Below are 27,500 nucleotides of genomic sequence, written 5' to 3'. Positions count from 1 at the left end.
GAAAGTACAGTGTCGGGAGCCGGCACCTGAGGCTGCAGCCTAGGATACAGCCGGGGTTCAACCACCGCTGGGAAGTCACACAGCTCAGTCTCCAATCTCCCTGGCCCACCAATCCCGGGGTTTGCTCTGCTCTCCGGGACAGGACACTTCAGGTCCAGTGGAAGGGTTTCGACATATGTAGGCCCAGTCACACAGATGGGGGGTGGGGGGGAGCAAAGACATAAGGGGGGGCTTGGAGGGCAAGGGGGGTAGACAGAGGAAACAGTAAGAACAGTTGACCAGGCAGGGGCCAAAGTGCAGGGGCTGCTGGCTGGGTTCCTCCAACAGATTTACTGACATGACGTCAATGGCTCCAGTCCAGCTTTTTCTTTGGGAGCTTTTACCACTTGCCTCCTGAAGCCTCCTCTCTGTCAGGGAGCCACAGGACCACAAAGAAATTCCCTTTGTGAAGCTGAGTTTACCTCGGGGGCACACAGGCCTGCCTCTGAATTACAGGGCTCCACGCCCTTTGCTCCAGCTCGGCAGAGGGGAGGAGAGGGGAGGGGAGGGAGAAATGCCCTACAAGACTGTACTTTCCTTAATACAGAGGAGCCACTGCATGCAGCTAGCTGTCTTTAAAAAGAAAATTACAATAGGCAGGGCCCTGGGGCGTGTACCAAAAGGTGGTTTTCCCAATGAGCGTCTAAATATTCACAAACCGGGATGCTAGTTAAATTTCTCAAGGATGTCAGGAATGGTGATAATTTCAGGACTGTTCACTCATTCTGCCAGGCGGCTGTGTTGGTGGAACTGTGAATGCATAAGGCTTTGTTTCACCAACAAAACAAGTATGACTGAAGCTGAAACTTCAGCCCTGAATAGAACCTATGAAGAAAGCTTTCTAGTCTGTCTTTAAAAAATGAAGCTTTTTTTTTTTTTCCTTCCCCTAAGTGCATATTCTCTAATGCATGGGCATGAAACAATTTCCAAGAAACAAAGATAGGAATGACTAAAAATAAGTTTGATAGCAGACTTGTTAAACAAAAAAACACTCATTTTAGACTTATAGGCTTATTCCTACAAAAAAAAAAAAAAATCATTCCAATAGCTGTATGCCACCAAAGGCTCCAGCACAGAGATCTGCCTAGAACTACAAAGCTTAAAAAAAAAAAAAATTGTGGTCTTGGAGGTGGATAAAAGCATTGGACTCTCAAGCATGAGGTCCTGAGTTCAATCCCCAGCAGCACATGTACCAGAGTGATGTCTGGTTCTTTTTCTCTCTCCTCCTACCTTCCCATTAATAAATAAAATATTTTTTTAAAATTCACCCTAAAAAGAATTACATATACATATGACATATTATTTAAATGCCTGGAGATAAACATTCTGTTTTAAACACTTCAGGGAAAAAAGTGAAAACTCAACAAGTATTTATTCAAACAGATGTGTGCAAATGATTCCAACAATATGATCAAAACATAGCTTGAAGTCTGAATGGCTCAGAGCAGTAAGAAGATAAGGAATTTCTCACCTTCTGGTTGTTTATACAAGGAATAGAACAAACTATTCAGTAAGCAGGACTGAAAGCAATGATTACAGATTTCCGGGAAGCCTAAATTAGTGTGACTTTTGGCTGTCAACCTGAGAATCAAACCATGAACTTCATGGGGAATTCAGTGTGGTCTTTTATTGGGGTGTTGGGGGGCAGGGGGTTGAGGCAAGATGACCTGGCAAGAATGGAAGAAGCAAATGAGACCCAAAGGGCTAAGCATGTGACAAACGTACAAGAAAAGGTTTTATCAGGGTCAAAGCTGACATGGGAAGTGGCGTCTATTTCTAAAGGACTGGAGGGGAAAACTAAAATAAAAACAAGAATCTTAGTACTGGAATTATAGTATTAATAATACCTGACATGTCACTTCCCACCAAGAGTAACAGACAACTCCCTATAGAGATGGTTTGAAATCCCCGAGACTACATCTGAAGAGAACTACCCAAGAAGAGACCAGACAGCTGGGAAGTTATTAAAAACTACTAGGATCTATTAAACAATTTGTTCTGCTTTATATCTTAATGCTTTTGCAACTACTGAGTTCCAGATGCTACCATGATGCCAACCTGACTTCCCTGGGCGACCCCACCAGTGTGTCCAGGACCCCCATCTCCCCAGAGCCCTGCCCCACTAGGGAAAGAGAGAGACAGGCTGGGAGTGTGGATCCACCTGACAACACCCATGTGCAGCGGGGAAGCAATTACAGAAGCCAGACCTTCCACCTTCTGCACCCCACGAAGATCTTTGGTCCATACTCTCAGAGAGGGATAAAGAATTAAAGAATATGGAGATGGACGGGGGTAAATAGCATAATGGTTATGCAAAGAGGTTCACATGCTCCAACGACTCAGGTTCAATTCCCCACCATAAGCCAGAGATGAGCAGTGCTCTGGTAGAACAGTAAATAAACAAATACAGAACAAAAACAATAAGGAAGCTTCCCATGGAGAGAATGGGAGGCAGAACTCTGGTGGTGGGAATTGTGTGCAATGTACCCCTCTTATCCTACAGTCTTGTCAATCACTATTAAATAGAAAGAAAGAAAGAAAGAAAGAAAGAAAGAAAGAAAGAAAGAAAGAAAGAAAGAAAGAAAGAGAGAAAGAGAGAAAGGCTATTAGGATCATATTAAAAGGGCACAGGTGTCAACTAAAGAATCTCTCACTGGCCAAAGAAAGTATGTGATCCTCATTAAGAAGAATTATGAGGCCGGGTGGTGGCGCACCTGGTTGAGCGCACATGTTACAGTGCACGAGGACCCAGGTTCGAGCCCCTGGTCCCCACCTGCAGGGGAAAAGCTTCATGAGTGGTGAGGCAAGGCAGCAGGTGTCTGTCTGTCTTCCTGTCTCCCTCTTCACTCTCAATTTCTGGCTGTGTCTCTATCCAATAAGTAAAGATAACAAGAAAAAGTTAAAAAGGAGAAGAACTACAATGCACTCAGAAGCATTTCATAATCTAGAATCGATTCCTACACACTAACTCAGACAAACAAAAAAGATGGCTGCCTTTCCTACACAAGTGACGCACCGGGTTAGCCAAATAACCGGAGAAGATTTCTCTAGTCTTTGAGCTGGACTGGGGAGACGGTAAAATGTTGTACAAAAAACTTGCGTGCGTGAGTCACTGGGTCAACCCTCAACACCTCCACAAGCCAGAAGTGAGCAGTGCTCTGGCCTTATTCTGGGCATCTCTCTCATTAAACTAAATAAAAACATCTTTAAAAAAGAGAGCAAGACAATAATAACCAAAGTAATATGAACTAGTAAGACAAGCATGCTAATATTTTTGTCTAATAAAAAAAAAAGAGTATTCTAGCTAATAATGAAAAAAGAATAAGGGAATTGCAAGTTTACACCAGTTTACAAGTCCACATCAAACAAGAGACAGAGAGGGACAACTAACATCACAGAGACAAAGGGAGACAACTGGGTACTGGGTACTTCCTGATGGAATGTTGATTACAATGGATACCTTCTCCCCGCCCCCCAGAAAAATAGCCTGACTCAAGTTTCGGTATCCAAATTCTCATTCAAGAAAATACAGGAGGGGGCCAGGTGGTGGTGCACCTGGTAGAGTGCACATTACAGTGCACAAGGACTCGGGCTCGAACCCCCAGTCCCCACCTGTAGGGGAAGCTTCAGCAGCGGCGGGCGGAGCAGGGCTGCAGGTGTCTCTCTGTCTCTCTCCCTCTCTATCACTCCTTCCCTCTTGATTTCTGGCTGTCTCTATCCAATAAATAAATACCAAAAAATTTTTTTTTCAAAAAAAAGAAAGAAAAGATGGGAAAGTAGAATATGATCAACAGCCCTGCAAGAACGCAGCTGCAGGGGCTGGGCGGTAGCGCAGCGGGTTAAGCGCACATAGCACGAAGCGCAAGGACCCGCGTAAGGATCCCGGTTCGAGCCCCCGGCTCCCCACCTACAGGGGAGTCGCTGGTGAAGCGGGTCTGCAGGTGTGTCTTTCTCTCCCCCTCTATTTTCCCCCTTCTCTTTATTTCTCTCTGTCCTAGCCAATAAAAAATCTAAAAAGGGAAAAATGGTCTCCAGGAGCAGTGGATTCGTAGTGCTAGCACCCAGACCTAGAGACCTAGGGATATAATCCCAGAGGAGGAGGGGGAGGGGTGGAGCAGAATCCTGAAGGGGAGGCCCAGGAGGTGACACATCATGTAAAGTGTAGGACTCTGAAGCAAGACGTCCCAAGTTGGATACTCCACAAGTGGCAGAGTAGTGCTTTAGTTCTCGTTCTCTCGTTCGTTCTCTCTCCCTCTCTCTCTCTCTCTCTCTCATCTGCCATAAATATTTTTTTGACTTAGGAGGGACATTTGGATGTAGTAACAGTTGTATGTGTGGCTTGGAAAGGAAGAGAAGATGGACCCTAAAAAGGGGGGGGGGGGGCAAACATAGACAGCTGTAGAAATAACAGTTAACCCATATCTGTAACCTTAGGAGAACTGCTCTAACTTCCAATGGAGGGACTGGGGACACAGAACTCTGGTGGTGGGAATGGTGGGGAGCTGTACCCCTGTTATCTTGTCATTTTGTAAATCAATATTAATCACGAATAGAAAACAATAATGTTTAACTTTAATAAAAGAGTGGAGGGTATAGCATAATGGGTCCTGGAAAAGACTTCCATGCTTGTGGCTCTGAAGTCCCAGTTTCAATCCCCCTACATGATCATAAACCAGAGTTGAGCAGTGCTATGGTCAACAAAACAAAGCACCATGGGAGAAAGAGAGAGAGAGAGAGAGGGGGGGGGGGAAGGGTGGATGAATGCAAAGCAGAAGGGGAATCTCTGTAAGAGGAACAGTAAGACTTTACACAAATCAACTTCAGGAAGTGAGGTGAGCACAGTGGTGGGGTGTCTACAGTTTTAAGAAACACAATCGCCACATTTACCCTGTCGGTCCTTTGGACTATGTACTGAGCCACCCAACCATGGGAAGCCATTTATGAGACCATAAAGAAATCTGAACAGCGACTAAACATCCTATAGGAAAAATCAGTATTCAAATGCTAACATAACGACATGGTACTTGGTATTTTTAAAGAGGGTATAATTTTTGAATATGTTGTAGTGTGACATCAGGGACTGTTAGAAGCCAACCTAGTGGGAGGGGAACAAGGAGGCTGAAAGAAGCCATGGTTGTGAGCTGGTGATTGTTGCTGAGTGATGATGCTATGTAGTGGGGCTGGGGTGGGGAAGAAGGTCATGCGCTCTGCCATACTGAATTTTTCCATAATAAATTTTTTTATCCCGAAAAAGTAAAAATGAGATAGTGTTCCTTCACCACCACCACCACCCTCCTCAAAGAGAGAAAGAAAGCTGAAGGTACTTGTAACTCAGTTCACGTCGACCAGCAACCAAGGAACACGACCATGACAGACCTCGTGGCTGCCTTTCTGCCAGGCAGCGCGATGACTCTGTGAGCCCCACGGCACGCCCACTGCGCCCACCCATTCTACAGGCCGTGGGGGCACCTCAGAGCTGTGCGGACGCCCATTCTACAGGCCGTGGGGGCACCTCAGAGCTGTGCGGACGCCCATTCTACAGGCCGTGGGGGCACCTCAGAGCTGTGCGGACGCCCATTCTACAGGCCGTGGGGGCACCTCAGAGCTGTGCGGACGCCCATTCTACAGGCCGTGGGGGCACCTCAGAGCTGTGCGGACGCCCATTCTACAGACAGTGGGGGCACCTCAGAGCTGTGCGGACGCCCATTCTACAGACAGTGGGGGCACCTCAGAGCTGTGCGGACGCCCATTCTACAGACAGTGGGGGCACCTCAGAGCTGTGCGGACGCCCATTCTACAGACAGTGGGGGCACCTCAGAGCTGTGCGGACGCCCATTCTACAGACCGTGGGGGCACCTCAGAGCTGTGCGGACGCCCATTCTACAGGCCGTGGGGGCACCTCAGAGCTGTGCGGACGCCCATTCTACAGACAGTGGGGGCACCTCAGAGCTGTGCGGACGCCCATTCTACAGACAGTGGGGGCACCTAAGAGCTGTGCGGACGCCCATTCTACAGACAGTGGGGGCACCTCAGAGCTGTGCGGACGCCCATTCTACAGACAGTGGGGGCACCTCAGAGCTGTGCGGACGCCCATTCTACAGACAGTGGGGGCACCTCAGAGCTGTGCGGACGCCCATTCTACAGGCCGTGGGGGCACCTCAGAGCTGTGCGGACGCCCATTCTACAGGCCGTGGGGGCACCTCAGAGCTGTGCGGACGCCCATTCTACAGGCCGTGGGGGCACCTCAGAGCTGTGCGGACGCCCATTCTACAGGCCGTGGGGGCACCTCAGAGCTGTGCGGACGCCCATTCTACAGGCCGTGGGGGCACCTCAGAGCTGTGCGGACGCCCATTCTACAGGCCGTGGGGGCACCTCAGAGCTGTGCGGACGCCCATTCTACAGGCCGTGGGGGCACCTCAGAGCTGTGCGGACGCCCATTCTACAGGCCGTGGGGGCACCTCAGAGCTGTGCGGACGCCCATTCTACAGGCCGTGGGGGCACCTCAGAGCTGTGCGGACGCCCATTCTACAGGCCGTGGGGGCACCTCAGAGCTGTGCGGACGCCCATTCTACAGACAGTGGGGGCACCTCAGAGCTGTGCGGACGCCCATTCTACAGACAGTGGGGGCACCTCAGAGCTGTGCGGACGCCCATTCTACAGACAGTGGGGGCACCTCAGAGCTGTGCGGACGCCCATTCTACAGACAGTGGGGGCACCTCAGAGCTGTGCGGACGCCCATTCTACAGACAGTGGGGGCACCTCAGAGCTGTGCGGACGCCCATTCTACAGACAGTGGGGGCACCTCAGAGCTGTGCGGACGCCCATTCTACAGACAGTGGGGGCACCTAAGAGCTGTGCGGACGCCCATTCTACAGACAGTGGGGGCACCTAAGAGCTGTGCGGACGCCCATTCTACAGACAGTGGGGGCACCTAAGAGCTGTGCGGACGCCCATTCTACAGACAGTGGGGGCACCTCAGAGCTGTGCGGACGCCCATTCTACAGACAGTGGGGGCACCTCAGAGCTGTGCGGACGCCCATTCTACAGACAGTGGGGGCACCTCAGAGCTGTGCGGACGCCCATTCTACAGGCCGTGGGGGCACCTCAGAGCTGTGCGGACGCCCATTCTACAGGCCGTGGGGGCACCTCAGAGCTGTGCGGACGCCCATTCTACAGGCCGTGGGGGCACCTCAGAGCTGTGCGGACGCCCATTCTACAGGCCGTGGGGGCACCTCAGAGCTGTGCGGACGCCCATTCTACAGGCCGTGGGGGCACCTCAGAGCTGTGCGGACGCCCATTCTACAGGCCGTGGGGGCACCTCAGAGCTGTGCGGACGCCCATTCTACAGACAGTGGGGGCACCTCAGAGCTGTGCGGACGCCCATTCTACAGACAGTGGGGGCACCTCAGAGCTGTGCGGACGCCCATTCTACAGACAGTGGGGGCACCTCAGAGCTGTGCGGACGCCCATTCTACAGACAGTGGGGACACCTCAGAGCTGTGCGGACGCCCATTCTACAGACAGTGGGGACACCTCAGAGCTGTGCGGACGCCCATTCTACAGACAGTGGGGGCACCTCAGAGCTGTGCGGACGCCCATTCTACAGACAGTGGGGGCACCTCAGAGCTGTGCGGACGCCCATTCTACAGACAGTGGGGGCACCTCAGAGCTGTGCGGACGCCCATTCTACAGACAGTGGGGGCACCTCAGAGCTGTGCGGACGCCCATTCTACAGGCCGTGGGGGCACCTCAGAGCTGTGCGGACGCCCATTCTACAGACAGTGGGGGCACCTCAGAGCTGTGCGGACGCCCATTCTACAGACAGTGGGGACACCTCAGAGCTGTGCGGACGCCCATTCTACAGACAGTGGGGACACCTCAGAGCTGTGCGGACGCCCATTCTACAGACAGTGGGGGCACCTCAGAGCTGTGCGGACGCCCATTCTACAGACAGTGGGGGCACCTCAGAGCTGTGCGGACGCCCATTCTACAGACAGTGGGGGCACCTCAGAGCTGTGCGGACGCCCATTCTACAGACAGTGGGGGCACCTCAGAGCTGTGCGGACGCCCATTCTACAGGCCGTGGGGGCACCTCAGAGCTGTGCGGACGCCCATTCTACAGACAGTGGGGGCACCTCAGAGCTGTGCGGACGCCCATTCTACAGGCCGTGGGGGCACCTCAGAGCTGTGCGGACGCCCATTCTACAGACAGTGGGGGCACCTCAGAGCTGTGCGGACGCCCATTCTACAGGCCGTGGGGGCACCTCAGAGCTGTGCGGACGCCCATTCTACAGACAGTGGGGGCACCTCAGAGCTGTGCGGACGCCCATTCTACAGACAGTGGGGGCACCTCAGAGCTGTGCGGACGCCCATTCTACAGACAGTGGGGGCACCTCAGAGCTGTGCGGACGCCCATTCTACAGGCCGTGGGGGCACCTCAGAGCTGTGCGGACGCCCATTCTACAGGCCGTGGGGGCACCTCAGAGCTGTGCGGACGCCCATTCTACAGGCCGTGGGGGCACCTCAGAGCTGTGCGGACGCCCATTCTACAGGCCGTGGGGGCACCTCAGAGCTGTGCGGACGCCCATTCTACAGGCCGTGGGGGCACCTCAGAGCTGTGCGGACGCCCATTCTACAGACAGTGGGGGCACCTCAGAGCTGTGCGGACGCCCATTCTACAGACAGTGGGGGCACCTCAGAGCTGTGCGGACGCCCATTCTACAGACAGTGGGGACACCTCAGAGCTGTGCGGACGCCCATTCTCCAGGCCGTGGGGGCACCTCAGAGCTGTGCGGACGCCCATTCTCCAGGCCGTGGGGGCATCTCAGGGGCAGCAGAGGCGGGAATGCTGCCATGCTTCAGCTTCCCGAATTTAACCGCGAGCAGGATGGCGTCAGCCTGGAAGAGGCTGCCTCTTCCAGAAAGCTCAGGTAAGTACAAAAGTCCAGATTCCGGCTCCCCAATGTCCCCGACAGAGCGGGAAAGAGCTCCGGCGTGTGAGGAGCCCAAGGAACTGCAGGGCCCAGCTGTGAAGACTCCACAGCAGCAGGAGCAGAGGAGAAAGGGTGAAAAAGTGCATGTGGGGGCTGGCGTGTGGTGTGTGTAGAACAAAGTATAAAAACAAAAGGGGGAGTCGGCCGGTAGCGCAGCGGGTTAAGCGCAGGTGGCGCAAAGCGCAGGGACCGGCGTAAGGATCCCGGTTCGAGCCCCGGCTCCCCACCTGCAGGGGAGTCGCTTCACAGGCGGTGAAGCAGGTCTGCAGGTGTCTGTCTTTCTCTCCCCCTCTCTGTCTTCCCCTCCTCTCTCCATTTCTCTGTGTCCTATCCAACAATAATGACAGCAATAACAACAACAACTACAGCAGTAAAAAAAAAAAAAGGCAACAAAAGGGAATAAACCAATAAAATAAATATATTTTTAAATAGGGAGACCATCTGAAGAAAGAGAAAATCAACAATGGCCAGAAAGCCAGCAAGAGGAAAACATGAGGGGGGGGGGGGATCTTAAACTTAAGCCTGAAAGAGGCAAGCGGAAAAGCCAAGAGCTGAGTTCTTGTCAGAATGGACCGTTCCTGTCAGGACAAAGTCCTCAGGGTCTTGGGAGGCAGAACTCAAAGGCAGAAGGAGCAGGAGACTTCGGGCCGGCCTGGGAGAAGCAGCGCGGAGGCTCAGCGAGGCCCCACACACCTCACCATACTGCACTGGCAGCACACACCCAGCAAGATGCCGCCTCCCGCCTCCCGCCTCCGACGAGGCAGCCCACGGAGGCAGCCGCAGCAAGCACTGCACTGCAGGGACAGCGTGCAGACCAGGACTGAGGCCGGCTCAGGGCGCCCAGGCCTTGCTTTCAAGCGACGTCGCCAAGTATGTCAAGCAAGCACTAGAGAGAACTCTACAAGTTTGGGACGATACCCCAAATAACCAGCAGCAGAGACCCCAGCAAGGTGGTGGAGAGATCGGTCACACTGGAAGGACAGGAACACACGGCGGAGAAATCACCAGCCCCTTTCAGCCCCGCCACCAGAACAAGGGGGACCGGATGCCAACAGAGGCCCAGCCAGCCTCTTCCCAGCCTCCCCATTCCGAAGGTTTTCTTCTTAACCTCTGCTTTTCTTTTTATATTTACTTGTTATTTTTCAATTGGATAAGACAGAGAGAAGCTGAGAGTAAAGACAGACAGAGTGAGTGAGACACCTGCGGCCCTGCTTCACCACTGACACTTGCCCTACTGCAGGAGAGGACCAGGGGCTAGAACCCAGGTCCTGGTGAATGGTCTCCAAAGTCCTGGACCGGGTGCGCTACCCACTGTCCCATCAAACGCCTTTTTCAAAGGCCCGGTTACCAAGGGTGCTGAAGAGTCCAGCTAACTTCCTTTTCCCTTCTGCCCCTGCCCACCACAGAGGAAGGTCTAGTACATATTTTCCGGGGGGTCATCATCCCCGTCCCCCCCCATCCTGTTCCTACGCCCTCCCACAGTTAGAGCAGTGAAGTCAAGGTCATCTGTGCAAACCCTAGCCCTGGCAGGAGGCTATTTCCATATCCAGACCTTCAGGGTGGTGGAGGGGCGCTAACTTATTCTGAAAGCCAGCCAACCAACCGAGTACATTCCAAACAAAAACCAGATCAACTGGCAGGTCCGGTTCCAAGTTTCCAAACCACATCAACACCCCCTACACACACACACACACACACACACACACACACACTCTGGCTGATCCCTCCCTCCCTCCCTCCTCTCTCTAATATGCACACACACACTTACAGAGCAGTCCGGATCACTCCAGCCCCCAGCCCCCTTGTCCTCTCATTTTCAACGCAAGCATAACCAGGCTGAAAGGTGACGGGATTCTAAGACCCCCGCGGTCCCTGGGGCTTGAAACCAAAGGGGGAAAGTGAAATCTTGACCCTTCTCAGTAAGAGAAACACAAAAGTCGGGGGCGGGACAATTGTCCCTCTGAGTCACATCAACATTTCGGGAGCTTAGTCACGTTTGTTGTGAAACTACAGTAAAAGGAACCACCAAGAACAGAAGACAGAATGAAGGGAGAGGTGTGCTTTTTCCTTTTGTGCAAAGACTGCAAGGGAAGGCTACCTTCGCTTCAGTGTCAAGTCAACCTGAACTCCATTCACGCCACAGTAAATCTGACGGGTGACTGAGTAAAGAGGCTTCTGCTAAACCTGGCAGCCAGAGAGTCACACTGTTCAAGAAATCGCCTTCAACTTGGACAGTTTTCTTGTCCTCTCTGGGGGCTCTACGTGCCTTTCATCCTTTCTTTCCTTCTTTTTCATCGCTCGGGCCTCACCACTCAGAGCTGACGACTTCAGATAATGGCGCAGAGGGAGATGGGGGAGACACAGCATTTCCCCTGCACGGTGGAAGTCAGGCTTGAGCATGGAGCACAGGCATGGCAGAGCAGGCACGTCCTCAGTGAGCTGCCTTCCTGACACTGCGCTTTATTTCAACTGCAAACCTCTCGGGTCGAAAACAAAAACAACAACAACAAAAAACAAAGGTAATTTAGGGGCTGGGTGGTTGTGCACCTGGTTAAGCGCACGTTACAAAGGGCAAGGACCTGGGTTCAAGTCTCTGTCCCCACCCGCAGGGGGAAAGCTTCACGAGCAGTGAAGCAGGGCTGCGGGTGTCTCTCTCTCTGTCCCACTTTGTCTTCCCCTTCTCTCTCAACTCCTGTCTCTATCCAATAAGTAAATGACAGGCCATTTAGGCTTAATGGAGTCCCATCAGTCTGGTTTTTCCTCACCCGAATTCAAGCCAGCATAGCTACAAGCACAGGAAGAAGTCTGTCAGCAGTACTGCAGCCCTCCACAGACCCTGGCTTTGGGAGGAATGAGTGGGGCTATGGCCTTAAGGATGACTCCCAGAACGACAGTTCTCGCACCAGCTTCTTTCTGCTCCACCCAGGCTTTTAGATTTTCTCTCTCTGACCTAAGGCTAAGCCACACGCACGGATGAACTAGAGGCCTAGGAGGCCCGTCCTCTTCAAAAGGGAAAGCCAGGGGTTTCCAAGTGACCTGCCCATGGCCCCAGGGAAAGTCACTCCAGGGACTGCCCAACCGAGGCATCCTGCGCCAACAGCTGGGAGTGGAGGGGTCGGGATCCCAGCACCTCGAGGGCCGGCCTTCCATGACCTCTTCCAGCAGCCCAGGAGATGGCACTGTGGGTGAGTGCTGCATGTGAAAGCACAAGGTTCTCAGTTCCATGCCAGGTGTTGTGTGTGCCAACAATGCTCTCGTGTGTGTGTTCTCTCTCTCACTCTTTCTCTGTCTTAATAAGTAGATCTTTTAAACAATTCCTTCTTTAAGCAAATGGTCCTAACAAAGAAACGGTCCACCATGCCCTCACCAGCGAAGCCTAGACACCACTCACTGTTCTTGAAAGGCATTAAACCAAACACCTACCCAAATTCACGTCTAATGCCCAGGATAAAACAACTAGATGCATGAAGACATCAAAAGCCACCGTCTGACTGGAGGGGTATCCTTACAGTTACTTTGGGGTTTAGGCAAAGTTTACATTTCTAAAATTCCACTCAACCTTTCCCTGCCTTTCGTATCTAAGTATCTCATAGGAAAACATAGAGTGGGCCAGAGAACAAAAATTAAGTAAAACTAGATCTGAAAACTAGATACGTCACACTCAACAAGACCACTGAGTGTGCATAAGAGACATTCTGAAATCTCCAAATGCTGCAATATAGAACTTTCAGGGTTCCACTGGGAAAAAGCTTTCTAAACTAAAAGAACTGTTGTCTGGGAGGTGGCAGGGTGGATAAAGCCCTGGACTCTCAAGCATGACGTCCTGAGTTCGAGCCCCAGCAGCACCATGTGCCAGAGTGAAGTCTGGGTCTTTCTGTCTCACCTATCTTTGTCATGAATCAGTAAATTCTATAAAAATAATAATAATAAAAAAGAACCAAGGCCACATTGTTACTATGAAAATAAGAAACTTAAAAAAGTGTATTTGTGAGGGGGGGGGAACACACTAGAACATCGCTAGCACATATGATGTCAGGGACTGAACTCTGGACCTCACACTCAGGACTCCAAAGCTTTATGCACTGCGCTACCTTCTGGGTGGCCACAAGAGACTTCTGAAAACGCATGATCTCTGTTATCCACAGGGAAAGGGAGAGTTTTTCCAACAACTGGGCGTGAACTAGCGCAGGAGTCTGTAATTCCCGTTAATGGAGCTCTCCTCTCCAAAACTCCCTCGAAGAGGAACACTGTCATTCTTGTTCAGGACCAAAAGGACAGGATGGACATGGAAGTGATTACTCTGAGTTAAGCGAAGAGGTAAAGGGTGACTACCAGGCGGCTTCACTCTCTATGTGGAATCTATATGGTCTCAAAAGAACCTGGGAGAAGGGGGCCGGGTGGTGGCGTGCCTGGGTGAGCGCACACGTTACAGTGCGCAAGGACCTGGGTTTGACACCCAGCCCCGGCCTGCAGGGGGAAAGCTCTGCGAGTGGCGAAGCAGGGCTGCACGTGTCTCTCTGTCTCTCTCCCTCCCTATCACCTCCCTCCCTCTCGATTTTAGCTGTCTCTACCCAACTAATAAATAAAGATGATAAAAATAGAAAAAGAAGCCTAATGAGCCTCTCTCGGAAAGAACTTGGAGGAAATCACCACACAGTATTATTTTCGTTTCCCCCACCACAGTTACCCCTGGGGCTCTGGACCACCCATCTTCATAACCTGACCTGCAAACAAATAAACCTGCAGAGTAAGGGATTCTGGGCGTGCGGAGTGTGCCTAGCATGCACTGTGCAGCGTACCTGGATTCCCAGACCTGGTGTTTCTTTTTTTTCTGATACACTTCCCATGCCATAAAATCCACCCTTTTAAAGTATATAACCCGTTGGCTTTTAGTAGGTGCAAAGGTTGTAAACTGATGTTTATAAATCTACCCTGCTCCTTTTTTAAAATGTCAGCCTGTCGGCTTCTAGAAGCCTCTACTCCCAACAAATTACTCACCTCCCTCAATATTTCTTGGCATCTTAACTTTGAGCTTACAGGCTGGGGAAGCCCGTGGTTCCTGAAGCTTGCACAGCCGGCAGAGCAGTGGACTTGCAGGTACAAGTCCCTGAGTTCAATCTCCAGCACCACGTATGTTCTCTTTCTCCTCGCACCTCCCCCTCCGCGTCATGGAGTAAGTAAAATTGAAAGAAAAAAAAAAAAAAAACAAACACCTGGGGAATCCATTAGCACCCAGTTCTATGTGGTCTGGTCAAGACATTCTAGGAAATGTTAATAAACTAAGGGGGGGGGGGGCTGTCCCCAGCCCAGGCTCACACAAAGTTATCTTAACTACTCATACTGGCCACTCAGATGTGAGGAGGGTGGGGGTGGATAGCATCATGGTTATGCAAAGAAATTATCATGTTGTGGTCCGGGAGGTGGCGCTGTGATAAAGCGTTGGACTCTCAAGCATGAGGTCCTGAGTTCAATCCCCAGCAGCACATGTGCCAGACAGATGTCTGGTTCCTTCTCTCTCTCCTCCTACTTTCTCATAGATAAATAAAATCTTTTAAAAAAAGAAAAAAGAAAAGAAAAGAAACTACCATGCCTGAGGCTCCAAAGTCCCAGGTTCAATACTCCATGCCACCATAAGCCAAAGTTGAACAGTACTCTGGTGGAAGGCAGGAAGGCAGGCAGGCAGGCAGGCAGGCAGAAAGACAGACCCAGGGACACTCCACACACACTAGGGATCTGAGCAGAACAGAGCCAGTTTAAGGAAGCTGACTTTTGACAAAACAGGTTTCTAATAACCAGCTTCTAGAAGGATTCGGCTCACCTGGCCAGGGAACACCTGGACACTAACTCAAGTAGACTCTCACTCCAGGTGAACATCTATTCTGTTCCATACGCAAGTATGCTGGGAAAGGGATGGTCTGCTATTCACACATAAGCGTGAATGCTTGTGTGAATTTTATTTCAAGTCCAGAAAAAGGATTCCGATGACACGGGGAAAGGTGTAATTCTAAGGGGCTAGGTGGTGATATACCCATTTGAGTACACATAATATTACCATGAGCAAGGACCCAGGTTCAAGCCCCCTGGGGGAAGCTTCACAAATGGTGAGGCAGGGCTGCAGGGGCCTCCCCACCTGCTTCTCTATTCTAGCTCCCTCTAGATTTCTGCCTCTATTTAATGACTAAGTAAGCACAAAGAACATTTTTTATTTAATAACGTTTTAATAATGATCAACAAGACTGTATGATAACAGGCATAAAATATTTTTCCTCAAGACGTTATTCCAGACTGTAGTGGGCCTGGAGGGATCGGATGGTTTGAGTTTTAACAGCAGCCACACCTACTGCTCTTATCTAAACACATTACATCAGGTTACTGGCATCAGACCCATTTTCCAGAATGGGAAACTGAGGACACAGAGAAGTGACGCAAGCTGCCCTAAGCAGGAATTAAGAGATGCAAGAAAGAGGAGAGAAAGCAAAAAGGAAAAGGTGTCTGTCTCCCTGCCTCTTATTCGCTCACACCTAAAGTTTAATGGCCTCAGAACTCCAGAAGAGATTTCTCTTTTTCTTCTTTTAATTTTTCATTAGTGATTTAATATTAATTTACAAGATTACAAGGTAACAGGGGTACAGCTCCACACTGTCCCCACCACCAGAGTTCTGGGTCCCACTCCCTCCACTGGAAGCTACAGCAGTTCTCCCAAGGGTGCAGACAGGGGTCAACTACTATTTGTCCAACCGTCTGTCTATATTTGTATCTGTTTGTCTTCTTTTTTTTTTTAAGGTGTCACCTTCAGAAGAGATTTTTCAATAGTTTTGACAGTAGGTCCAGGTCCATAAGCCTAACTTCTTAGCTTCCGAGATCAGATCGGGCGTGTTCAGGGTGGTATGGCCGTAGACCATAAGCCTAACTCCTAAGAAAAAAAATGAGTCCCAGGGCTGGGTGCTGGTGCACCTGGTTGAACACACATATTACAATGTGCAAGGGCCCGGGTTCAAGCCCCCAGCCCCCACCTGCAGGGGGAAGCTTCATGACTGGCAGAGCAGGTCAGTAAGTGTCTCTCTTCTCTATCTCCCTCCCTCCCCTCTCAATATCTGACTGTCTCTATCAAAATCAACTAATCAAATATTCTTAAAAAAAAAAATTTTTTTTTTAAAAAAAAGAAAAAAATGAGTTCCATATTAAACCACTTCAGAAGAACTTTTAGAACTCAGCCCCTGATACGGGAGTGTGGCTTCTTGAGTATAAAGCCAGGGAAAGGGCTGCCTCTGCTCTGGGTGAAGGCCCAGCATCTTACACGCATTTGGGGGAAGCATTTCCACTTCATCTGAATACGCCAACACGGCGCAGAACTCATTCGGCAAAGAGCCGCTCAAACATCGTGTATTTACCATACGGGCGTCCTTGGCTTTAACAGAAGAGCTGTCGTCCAGTGTGATTAATGGTCTAGGACTGCCCTGGATGTCTTAGCCTCTCCAAGACTGAAGTCATCTGTGTCCAGAGACTTCAGGTGTGGAATGACAGCCCTTCAGCTTCATGACTCGGGTGAGACCTTTCCTTTCACAGTATTCTCTAATTCCATTCCAGGCGGTTCACTTCCTAACAAAAGTCCCAAAACCTAGGTATAGACCAGGTCCCCTGAGATAGAGCATATGTTCACACGTGTCCAGAAACTAGGGCAAAATATATACCTGACAGCAGAAATACACAAGAGTCTGCAGTGAGTACCCCTAACACTTCATCTGCACTGTTCCAGCCTTTAGGTCCATGATTGTTCAACAGTTTGTTTGGTTTTGAATGTTAACTCCCTTTTCAGCCACCAGGTTTCAGATACCAGCATGATGCCGACCAGACTTCCCTGGCCAGACGACCCCACCAATATGTCCTGGAGCTCCGCTTCCCCAGAGCCCTGCCCCGCTAGGGAAAGAGAGAGACAGGCCGGGAGTATGGATCCACCTGTCAACGCCCATGTTCAGCGGGGAAGCAATGACAGAAGCCAGACCTTCCACCCTCTGCATCCCACAGTGACCCTGGGTCCATACTCCCAGAGGGATAGAGAATGGGAAAGCTGTCAGGGGAGGGGATGGGATACGGAGTTCTGGTGGTGGGAATTGTGTGGAGTTGTACCCCTCTTATCCTATGGTTTTGTTAATGTCTCCTTCCTTAAATAAATTTTTTAAAAAAACTGAAACAGAGAAAATTTAAAAAAAAAAAATTGAATTCATTTGCTGAGACCAGAAGTCCACCTCCTAAGTGATCCGGCCCCAGTCTGGAGTCTTCAAGAGGAGCTGTGCAGGGTGACCTGGCAGGGGATCCATGAGGACAGGACGTAACAGGCAAGATAGCAGAATATATGAAGCAGCTTTTACCAAGGGCTTATTATGTGTCAAGCATGCAAGAGACACTTCAGTTGAAATTAACAAAAGAGGACACCACAGATTCAGAGAGGCAGCAATTGGCCCAGGGTCAAAATGGGCTGAACAAAGTCACAGTGCCTCAACCAAGAGTCTTAGCTCAAGGTGTGCTGACCTCTAAACATGCAGGGTATTTGGTTTTGTGGCCTCCAGGGTTATCGCTCGGTGCAGGCACTATGAACCCACTGCTCCTGCCGCTCATTTTTTCCATTTTATTGGACAGGACAGAAATAGCGAGAGGTGGGGGGAGGGGGAGGGGTGGCACTTGATATCTACTTTGTGGCTTGTGAAGTGCCCTCCCCTTGCGGGGGGGGGGGGGGGGGAGCCTGGGGCTCAAACCCAGATCCTTGCCTGTGTTCTTGCATTTAGTACTTGTATGTGTTTAACCAGGTGTGCCACTGCCCACCCCTGATTTTTTGTTTGTTTGTTTTTGTTGGGGTTTTTTGTTTTTGTTGTTGTTGTTAACTACTTGACAGTCCTGGATTTTCTTTTTTTTTTTTTTTAATTAATTAACAAAACCATAGGGTAGGAGGGGTACAACTCCACACAATTCCCACCGCCCAATCTCCATATCCCACCCCCTCCCCCGATAGCTTTCCCATTCTCCATCCCTCTGGGAGCATGGACCCAGGGTCATTGAGGGCTGCAGAAGGTAGAAGGTCTGGCTTCTGTAATTGCTTCCCTGCTGAACATGGGCGTTGACTGGTCAGTCCATACTCCCAGTCTGCCTCTCTCTTTCCCTAGTAGGGTGGGTCTCTGGGGAAGCGGAGCTCCAGGACATATTGGTGGGGTCTTCAATCCAGGGAAGTGTGGCCGGCATCCTGATGACACCTGGAACCTGGTGAAGATCTGCTTCACCACTTGAGTCCTGGATTTTCTAAGCCAAAATCAGAAGATGTCCTACCCCCACCCACATCAGCCACTTTTCTACCTCCCTTTGGCTCTTGCTGAGAACCAGTCAGTCCTGCTTATGCTATATGTTAGCCCATGACTGGCAGCATATATTCTTAATCCCACTGAGTTCATTACTTGGTTGGGAGCAAGGGGCTGCTCAGTTGTTTTTTGAAAGACCATTCTACTCCCACAATAGTATCTGACAAAAACAAATGAAAAACCCATTCCTTGGAAAGCCCAACTTCAAAAATCACTTCCTCTGCAAAACTCTCTTCAGTTGCCAGGTTCTCCAAAAGTTCTCCAAAGTCCCAGGTTCAATCCCCCCACACCACCATAAACCAGGGCTGGGCCGTGCTCTGGGGGAAAAAACATAAATCCATCAATAAATATTGAAGCTGTATATGCATATGAATTCTGCACATGCACAGCCAGGAGTAGACAAGAACACACTGGGTAAGACGTCCGTAAGACAGCTTCTCCGAGCTCGACAGCTGGGCTTTCGCTCACAAACCACTCAGCACAGCACTGCACACTCCGATCTCCAAGAGTTCCTCCCTTTTCTCTGTATTCAGTCCGCCACACTGAGGAAGGAACAGTCCGCCTCTTCACACGCTGCCCCCCCCCCACCTGAGCGGCCATGGTCGTAGGGCACATTCCAAGTTCAGAACTGTTCACATCTAAGGGAGGACATTGCACTGAAGAACTAACGAAACAGGAGACACAACTTTCCCGCCCGATCCGATGGCGACGATCTTTCCGTATCTGTCGCTCTTACTGAAATCTAAGCTTCACAAGGGGGGGTTCTGCTGACTGCCAGCTCCACCGGCAGGCACCCAGAGGCACCTAGAAACCTTTCAATGTCCAGAGCAGTAGTTCTGGGCAACACTGGGAGCACCTGGAGTTTCAAGTGCCCGGTGGGGAGGAAGAAGAAGAGAAGCGCAGTACGGCCTGCCAGGACTCACTCACCTCTGGGATGGAGCTGAGATGAGCCTTTCAGCCCCTTCACTCTGCAGTGTCAGGAGACCCCACGCTCACGCTTCAAGGAAGTGCAGAGCTCCGCGAGCAGACAGGAATCAGCGCTTAAGCCCTTTGCCAGTAAGGCTGACGCCCACGTCTCAATCACACCTGGGCACAACTGCCACCCTTACCGCTGTCAAGCACAGCTGTCAAGAACCGATACCGTGGCTGCGTTCCTTCGATTTACTACTCCTTCCTTTCACGCAGTGTTTTCTAAGCTGAGCGAGAACATCTTAGTGGGCTCCACAGAGATTCCATGGCATAATGGTGATGCAAAAGAGACTCTCTCGTGCCTGAGGCTCCAATGTCCCAGGTTCAGTCCCCCCTGCATCACCATGAACCAGAGCTGAGCAGGGCTCTGATTCAATAGATGGTTCCCCTGTACAATGCGTTCCAAGTAAATACAGAGTTAGGAGGGGTAGCCAAATGTAGTCTGATTTCATCTGAGGGTAAAAAGTAGAATACAGACAGTAAAAAGTAGGGGCTGGGTGAGGGCACACCTGGTTGAACGCACATGTCACAATGCGCAAGGACCCGGGTTCAAGCCACCGCTCCCCATCTGCAGGGGGATTTGTGAGTGGTGAAGCAGGGCTGCGGGTGTCTCTCATCATCTATCACCCCCCTGCCCTCTCAATTTCTGGCTGTCTCTATCCAATAAATCAAGATAATAAAAAAAAAAATTAGGGTTTTGGGGCCAGGCGGTGGCGCACCTGGTTAAGCGCACACTTTACAGTGCGCGAGGACCCAGGTTCAAGCCTCTGGTCCCCACCTGCAGGGGGAAAGCTTCATAGGTGGTGAGGCAGGACTGCAGGTGTCTCTCTGTCTCTTCCTGTATCGCTCCCTCCCCTCTCAATTTCTCTCTGTCTCTATCAACTAATAAATAAATAAAAATATTTTTTAAAAATTACAATATCCAGGGAGTCGGGTGGTAGCACAGCGGGTTAAGCGCACGTGGCGCAAGGCGCAAGGACCGGCGTCAGGATCCCGGTTCGAGTCCCCGGCTCCCCACCTGCAGGGGAGTCACTTCACAGGCGGTGAAGCAGGTCTGCAGGTGTCTGTCTCTCCTCCTCTCTCCATTTCTCTCTGTCCTATCCAGCAACGATGACATCAATAACAACAACAATAATAGCTACAACAATAAAACAACCAGGGCAACAAAAGGGAACAAATAAATTTTAAAAAGAAAGAAAAAAAGAAAAAAGAAAATGACTTCTTTTTTAAAAAAATTAGAATATCCAGAGCAACGACTCCCAATCTCAGACAGACAGACAGCACTGGGCACTTGCAGAAACACAGAAATGTGCCTGCCCCAGGCCTCCCAAGTCTCTGAGCCTGCTTGATGCCCAGGCTGCCGAAAGCGCCGTGAAGCCTCAGGGGAGAAGCAGCAAGGCTCCCTGCAGGGGCTGACCAGGGGTGAGGCTGAGTCGCCACTCTGAATCAGTCACGGAAAAGGATGATAATCTGAAGGCCAGGAGGTGGCGTGCCGGGTTAAGTGTGTACACCGCAATGCGCAAGGGCTGGGTTCAAGCCCCTGGTCCCATCTGCAAGGGGAAAATTTCACAAGTGGTGAAGCAGAACTACAGGTGTCTCTCTGTCTCTCGATCTCCCCCTGCCCTCTCCATTTCTCTCTGTCTCTATCCAACGATAAATAATTTTTTAATATTCACTTTCCCTTTTGTTGCCCTTGTTGTTTTATTGTTATAGTTATTGTTGCTGTTATTGATGTCATCGTTGTTGGATAGGACAGAGAAAAATGGAGAGAGGAGGGGAAGACAGACACCTGCAGACCTGCTTCACCGCCTGTGAAGAGACTCCCCTGCAGGTGGGGAGCTGGGGGCTTGAACCAGGATCCTTAGGCCGGTCCTTGCACTTTGCGCCACGTGCACTTAACCTGCTGCGCTACCGCCCGACCCCCATAAATAAATAAATTTCTAAAAAGGATGACAAACTGTGAATTGTAAACTCAAAGTGTGGGAACAGGTGAAAGGAAGCATACAGTTGGGTGGTCTTCAAAGGGACAGGTGGCACTGCCCTGGGCTTCCTCGGGACGTTGCACAAGACAGGAACACAACCATTCGCTGTATGGGAGCCACGTGGCTGCCAACCACATGGTCATGGGCATCACAGAGTGTCCAGTGGGTTGCCTGCTTCATGTGGATTGTGAACTGGCTGCAGCAACTCAGGCAAAAACTCCTTGTCACTTCCCCCTTGGAAAGAGGTTTGATCTTAGCTTCCGTCTCACTGAGCCCCAGAAGACGCCTTTGCTCCTTCACTCTATCTAGTCATAAAGGAGCCTACATCTTACCTCTAACAGAGAATGCCTACCCTGATTATCACTAACTGTTTTATATGTTATAATTAAGGCCAAAACTCAAAGGTGAGAGGAAGTGTTGGAGGCATTCTGAATGTACGACAAAAATCATGAACCTTTTCATCAAAACCAGAAAGAACAATGACCGCCTTCTAACTCCAGTAGTTAAAGACAAATCTTGAATTATGGGAATTCTTTCGTCCTACCAATATGAAACAGCTTTTAGTAGCTTGTTTTCTGTTGTTGTTGTTTTTGTTTTTTTTCTCAGTGAAAATATCTGATAAGGGTTGTTTGTTTTTTTCCAAGTGTCCCAGACTGCAAGTTGAGGCTGATGGTTTCTCCTCAGCCCGACCGGGCTCTCTCTAACTCTGACCATCACTGTCTACCAGACGCCTTGCAGATGAAAAACCCACCAAGAGAAAGGGCTGAAAGAGATTTCAGCAAAGGAAGCATAGACTCACAACAGCCTCAGAATCAGTCAGCGCCCCCCCCACCCCCGACACCCCCATGCACAGAGATGGGTGATCTGAAAATGAAGCATATCAAAATGCTGTTGATAAGCTAAACTACCAGACAGCTTATCTGAGGCCCATATCCGCCATATGGTGCCCCAACTCCTGCCGCCTGTTGCCCCCATGACAATAGGCTCGCCTACCCAGAAAGCGCCATCCCCACAGAAACCGGGCAGCGGCGGCATGTGGGGCAGCGACTGTTTGCATTCGACTGCAAGCCCATCGCTGCGACCCTCCACAGCCGCAGGGACCTGAAACACACGCACGCACTCTGTTTAAAACACGCGTGGACGGCAGGCTACATGTGTGTGGCTGCACACCAGGTGACGGGAGAAACCCAGGTGTCAACTTCAGCCAGGGAGCTGCCCGAGTGGGGGAGGGAAGGCCAGGCAGGCTCCCAGCTCAGGCTAGCAGACAATGTGCTTTTCTCCAAAGGCTCTGGCTGGCGGGCGGCGGGCGGGCCTCGGGGAGTGGCTATTTCAAACACTTGGCTCCTTTTATTCCACCACCATGGAAGTGAATTCGGCTCCTAAGTGCCAGAGCAAATGAAGTCATTCGGTTCCACGGGCTCCCTTTTGCATTTTAGTAGCACAAGTCGGACTGGACCCAAGTCGGAAGAGCTAGCTAAAAGTTGTTCTTTCTCCCAGTCAAAGCTGATTCCACGGAGAAAGACACTGAGGTCACAGAAAAGTGTAGAGAACACTGAACAGTGGCATGAATGCTGTCAAAAATGACTCCCTCTCGAGAATACCATCAAGTCAAGGTGTAAAGAAAGGGTGTACCTCCCCTTCTACAGGTTTGATTGATGGAAACGATGAACGCTGATGCTTTGTCAAATGAATTCATAAGATCTCTATATTTCTTCTTTTACTTCCTACTACACAGAGAATCTATCTTTGACAGTAATAAAATATTTCTTTAGTTAACTATTGGTTTAGGAAAAGACCTGTTTTCAAAAAAAAAAAAAAAAACCTCAGCAACACAGCATCTGGTTATGCAAAAATGAACAAGATGCAGATTTGGCTAGAGTGCCAAGCGGGAGGGGGAGGAGGCTGTGTCTTTCCTAACATTCAGATCTATTTCCTACAAAAAGATACCCATTCCATCCCCTTGCTCCCCTCCCCCAATTACCCGCACCTATGCAGACTACATTCCTGGATAAACTCTTCAAATTTTCTTAAACAGTCTCAGTTTAACCAAAAAAAAAAAAAAACTCCTTTCAAGTTAAATTGAGATTGCACTTGAACTCCATCCAGGAGCAGAGCTGAACTGAATTATGATAATCAGAAAGCTGTGCCTATTAAAAAAAAAAAAAAAAAAAAAAAGCAGCGTAGTTCATGCATTTTTTTTAAAAAGTTCATGCCAGAGAATATAAGTTCAATATGTTCTCACATAATTAACATTTCCCACCATTAGAAGCAGTTTCTCAGCTTATGTATCAGTGAAAACAACATCACTGTTGTGTATTCCCAGTCAATAGTGCTTCAGGAGCTGTACACAGACGGCCAGACTTGTCAGATGCCTTAAAAGCGAGCAGAGCTCCCCAATGGAGACGACGAATGCTTCCCTTGTCCATCAGCACGCTGCGTCTCGCCGCCCCCACCCCACCCCACCCTCCCTTAAGCCCATTTTCCAGTTCCAGGCTATGCCCATCAAACTACAACTGCTAATGACACCCTAGGGCAGAATGCACTGCATCAAGACAGGACATACTGATCGTTCTTAAACTGGGAAGACAGAAGCAAAACAGCCAGAATGGAGCCTTCCACAAAAGTAGACAAGACAGCCTCTTAGGTGTCCACACCCCTGCTCCTTCACCCATCAGAGGAGCAAGCAGTGGTACAGCCAGCTAGGAACCCTAGGCCACAAAAGCTGGTTTTTAAGGGTCCTCTAGACCACATTAAAAGCCAGTGGATGCTCAACAAATTGTTTGGCTTCATATGTTAACTCTCGTTTCAATCACCAGGTTCCAGATGCCACCAGGATGCTGGCCAGGCTTCCCTGGATTGAAGACCCCACCAATGTGTCCTGGAGCTCAGCTTCCCCAGAGACCCACCCTACTAGAGAAAGAGAGAGGCAGACTGGGAGTATGGACCGACCAGTCAACGCCCATGTTCAGCGGGGAAGCAATGACAGAAGCCAGACCTTCTACCTTCTGTACCCACAATGACCCTGGGTCCATGCTCCCAGAGGGATAGAGAATGGGAAAGCTATCAGGGGAAGGGGTGGGATATGGAGATTGGGTGGTGGGAATTGTGTGGAGTTGTACCCCTCCTACCTTATGCTTTTGTTCACTAATCCTTTCTTAAATAAAAAATTTAAAAAAATAAAAATAAAAATAAATAAAAGCCAGTGGACAGAAGACAAACTTAAGAGCCAAGAATAACACACCCTGTAAGAAATACCACCCTGGGTGGGGGGGGGGGGGCAGGCGGTGGCGCATCTGGTTAAGCACCCATATCACAGGTTCAAGCCACTGGTCCTCACCTGCAGGGGAGAAAGCTTCACAAGTGGTGAAACAGGGTTGCAGATGTCTCTCTCTCTCTCTCTCTCTCTCTCTCTTCCCTTCTCAATTTCTCTGTCTCTATCCAATAATAATAATAGTAATAATATCTATACCTTAAAAAAAAAATACTGCCCTGAATAGTCACCCATCATGACATCCTATTTGCTTTGACCAAAATGAAATCATGTGTATCAAAATGTCCTTATCCTGCACACTACCAATCTGAATGTATCCGTAGGAATGGTTGAATTTCAAGCACAGTTCAAATATGGGACAGGGTCAAGGAAGCTTATAATGAGAATCTGACACAAAGTTCTCAATAATTCAGTTTTAATATAAACACACACACAACCTCAGATATTTAGATGCAAATAGTCTAGCATTTTCAAAAACTATCCCAGAAAAAAAAAAAGAAAGACCTTGAAATCCCCCGATTTCAGGAAGTATAAAGTAAACTGTGAAACAATAGTGTCTAAACTAGATATTTGTCAAAAAGCCCAACCCTGAAATGGAGAGGACTTAGGACAGCCTTGAATTACCTGATTTTTATCACCTTTGTGAATATGAAAGAATAAAAGATAGCGCTGGATTGTTTAAACCAGATTTGGGATCTAATTTAAATACCACAGGAGAATCTGTGGCTTTCACAGATAACATTTTTCAAAGCAACCCACAGCAATCTGCAAGATTACTCCCACCCTGCTCAGGCCCTAAGTAGCCAGGCAGCAGAGCCTGGGTTTGTCAAAGGGGAGTAAGTTTACAATTTACTTTTCGTGCAGAGTTCAGAGTAGGACATTAGCACTTTGAAGTTCCAGTCACTGAACCCTACAGGACAAGCTGTAAAGCCTGGGTTTATCCACAGAGTGGGGCCCTAGTTGCCTGTCCTGCAGCACTTCTGAAAGATCCCAGCACTTGGCCCTGGTCAGGATTCTTCAGTCTTTGGAGAAAACAGACCCAAAAAAGTTTTATCACTAAACAGATCCAACCTCTAAGCAATACATTCACTCTTTTTTTTTTTTTTTTTTTTTGGTCCCTTTTTGGAAATCTGTTTATTGGGAACAAAACTAAATGCCTAAATACAAAGTCAAAAGAGTGAGCTGTGTGTGCCTGGTCACTTTCACACACTGGATCACATATGCAGTTATCTGCACCAACCTTTTTGGTGATAGGACACAGTTTTCATCTGCAGGCAGTATAAACATGCTCACAATTAACACATAATAACACAGGAGATTAGAGAGATGAGTAATCCCCACAGATGCACAAGCTCTTGTATTCCACCATGCATTCAAGAATCAATTTCTAAAGCAAGAGGTGATAAGACACTGTAAATGGCTCAGTTCACTTCTTCAAAGGCCAAACATTTGGGATCTACACTCTCTAACTGCTCCTGTCGCATACTTTTCTACCAAAAACATGACAACAAGCATGATCTAGATACCAAATGATCCCTCACAAAGAAGAGACCTCCTACACTTGGTCTTCGCTATGGTCAGAACTAGCAAAAGTCAGTATTATTCATAAATGACAGAAGCTCAAGCAACAAGGGGAGAGGAAAAAAAAAAACTGAACATTTTTTATTATAACTTGCACCTCCCCCCCCAAAAAAAAAAAAAAAACCAACCAGAAGGGGATGCCAGTGCCCTAAATGAGTGTGTTAAAAGAGTATTGTAATAGTGGAGTCTAAAGAAAGAATGCAAAGGAGGGCGGAGACTACTGACTGTTCATAGGCTGCCCCCCCTCCACACACACACACACACCCCAGGTGCAACGACTTTGCTTCTGAGGCAAGCAGAAGTGCACACAGTATCACAATGCAAAGCAGCCCCATTTCTATCTGGCTCAGACTACACAAGGCTGCCTCAGCTCTTTCAGCTAGAGGTATATGTGGTCTTGAGTTCTGCCTTACATTTAGGGAAAAGGTGGGGGGGGGGGGAGGAAAGAAAGAAGCCTCCACTAATCTTTCCTTTAGGGCATGTTCTCCGGGTGGAGTTCTATTTGTTACTTTTTTTTAAAAGATCACACAGAGGAGGAGGCATCTACAAAGACTCTCCCTTATTATTTATTGTCAAGGTAAAGTGTCACAACGTTTCTGTCTGAATTTTGTAAGAAAAAAAAAAAGGCATTCTAATACACACACACCCGCAGCAGATCAAATAATACTTACCATTAAAATAATAGTAAAACAGTCTGCATAGACACTTTCATACCGTCAGAAACACCAGTAAGCAGATACAGCTTATCAGCTCATTTTATTTTTTACACCAACAACAAATAAAAGATTCGTAAACTCTGCTGAAAAACCTGAAACCTGAGAGCTGAACAGAGTTGCACATACAAAGAAATACTCAACAAAAATATCTGTGACCATTTATGGAAGTAGAGATTAGAAAAAAATAAGCCTTTCCCCAAAGGGAAAAAAAAAAAAAAAGAAAAAACCAATCACTGATTCAAAGCCTCGTTGTTGACAAAGGTTCAACTAATCCGTTTGTCTTTCCCGAGTCACTTTGTAATGAGTTCTATTATTTCCTTCTAAAAAGGAAAGCTCCTTCCCAAAGTTGAATCTAAGTCTGGCCCTTATAAGCATTCAGATGTGCTTGAGCCCAAAGAGCCTCCTATTTACAGAAGGGCTGTACAAACCCAACAGAAAAAGGATAAAGCACCCAACACAGCCTGAGGTCTGTTCCCCAGCCACTGCCCTGGCAGAAGCAGCAAGACTCACTGCAGGCTGCAGAGAAAGGAGTCAGTCTGCCCTGTCGTGACAATACTCGGAGATCACTACGTCTTCTGGAAGGAACCCTTCCTGGTGGGTTC

The 27,500-nt window shown here is 49.3% G+C and overlaps 1 protein-coding gene and 1 long non-coding RNA gene across 2 annotated transcripts in view; both read right to left on the bottom strand.

The window, feature by feature from the left end:
- Positions 1-27,500, bottom strand: part of LOC132533801 (basic proline-rich protein-like) — a 113,415-nt gene that overhangs the window by 83,149 nt on the left and 2,766 nt on the right. The gene's annotated exons all lie outside the window — the stretch shown is intronic.
- Positions 25,000-27,500, bottom strand: part of LOC132533918 (uncharacterized) — a 3,828-nt gene continuing 1,327 nt past the window's right edge. The window contains exon 2 of the long non-coding RNA XR_009545683.1: positions 25,000-25,623. This is a non-coding gene — a long non-coding RNA (uncharacterized LOC132533918). The remainder of the gene's footprint in view (positions 25,624-27,500) is intronic.

This window comes from Erinaceus europaeus, chromosome 17 (assembly GCF_950295315.1).
Source record: "Erinaceus europaeus chromosome 17, mEriEur2.1, whole genome shotgun sequence".
NCBI lineage: Eukaryota > Metazoa > Chordata > Mammalia > Eulipotyphla > Erinaceidae > Erinaceus > Erinaceus europaeus.
The sequence above is the reverse complement of the archived record's forward strand: the minus strand, read 5'-3'. Positions and strand labels throughout refer to the sequence as shown.